The sequence below is a fragment of the Sphaeroforma arctica genome (assembly GCF_001186125.1).
Source record: "Sphaeroforma arctica JP610 unplaced genomic scaffold supercont1.985, whole genome shotgun sequence".
Taxonomy (NCBI): domain Eukaryota; class Ichthyosporea; order Ichthyophonida; genus Sphaeroforma; species Sphaeroforma arctica.
Genome location: NW_014039573.1, coordinates 5,947 through 7,327, shown reverse-complemented (window position 1 = coordinate 7,327; position 1,381 = coordinate 5,947). Strand labels below are relative to the sequence as shown.

At 46.6% G+C, this 1,381-nt stretch overlaps 1 non-coding gene across 1 annotated transcript; it reads right to left on the bottom strand.

Moving 5' to 3' along the window:
- Nucleotides 1-885: 885 nt before the first annotated feature.
- Nucleotides 886-959, bottom strand: SARC_30206. Its single transcript has one exon. It is a non-coding gene; the product is annotated as a tRNA-Pro (tRNA).
- Nucleotides 960-1,381: the final 422 nt, after the last annotated feature.

Sequence of the window (1,381 nt, the reverse complement as noted above, 5' to 3'; positions counted from 1 at the left end):
CAAGAGTGGGGGACCCCAAGGGGAGGGGACAGGACACCGGAACCCGGGGAGGGACCCTCCTACACGCCCGCTCCCTCCCCCCTATGGGGGAGTCCCTTTTGGATCCCTTAGAAGACGGGGATGTAAGATAAGATCCATCCTTCCCGAAGGCGGGAGCCCTGCCTCTACCATGGTAGAGGGCTCTCGTAGAGAGGGCGTGTAAGCTAAGCTAAGCTAGGATAGATTAGGATAGGATAGGATATAAGGGTGGTGGGTGTCAGGGACATCCTACACTCTCGTAGAGAGTACCTACGGAACCCCAAGGGGAGGGGACAGGACGGGTCCCCGGAGCCCGGGGAGGGACCCTCCACCATCTACAATACTGCCCTCTACCATCTTACGTGGTGGAGTGCAAAGCTTGCTCCCACGGTAGCCCTCCTACATGTAAGATCCTTTGGATCCCTTAGAACACAGGGAAGCCTGTACGCTACGATCCTCGTAGCCATGACTACCATCCTATCGCTTTTTCAGAGACTTAGATTTATCCCCACCTTTTTTGTTTTTTTTCTCTTATAGATTGCTCGTTTTTTCGTAAAAATAAACTCCCCTAATTTTAACCCCACCTTATCTTCATCTATCTTTATTCCTCTATAAATTTGCCCATTGTATACAGAAATTTTATGTCCTATATACTCCGGAAAAATCATTGAATTACTACTACCTACCAGATCGACTACGACACCCCGCAGGGGTGCGCTGTCCCTCTTATGAGATGAGCTCAGGGACTCTGATGTCTTAACTTTATTCTCTTTACCTTTCGTTCTTATTCTTTGGTTATCTATCGTCCTTATAGATTCATACAGTTTATAATCTAAAAAAGGTATTTTTCAAATCGATCTTGCCATTTCAGAGAGACCGGAATTGAACCGATAACCTTTCCCTCCCAAAGGGAATATTCTACCGGATTGAACTACACTCTGTTTCACCATCTTACATCCCTGCTTTCGGATGGTGGAGGGACCCTCCTAAAGGCATCTTCGATACCTACGGGATAATGTAATAGCATAGTTATAGAATGCGTAGCGAGCGAAGGAGGGCATAGCCATAAGAAAATGAAAGTCTTGGAATGAATTTAGTGCTCAATAGCTGAGCTGAATAAAAAAGATGAGACAGTCCCGGCTTCCTGCGTAGCAGGGAAAGTATGATTTCCCCGTAGGGGGGATCATACCCCTTCGGGGATATGATAGCATGGCAGACTAGTGGAGGTGTAGTATATACTATCTATAGATTGGGGGTAAGGTGTAGGGGGTGATATAGGTATATGCTAGGAGTATCAGATAAGGTAGAGAGAAAACTAGGGATGTTTAATGGAAGGATAGTGATGACCATGTATGATGGACAG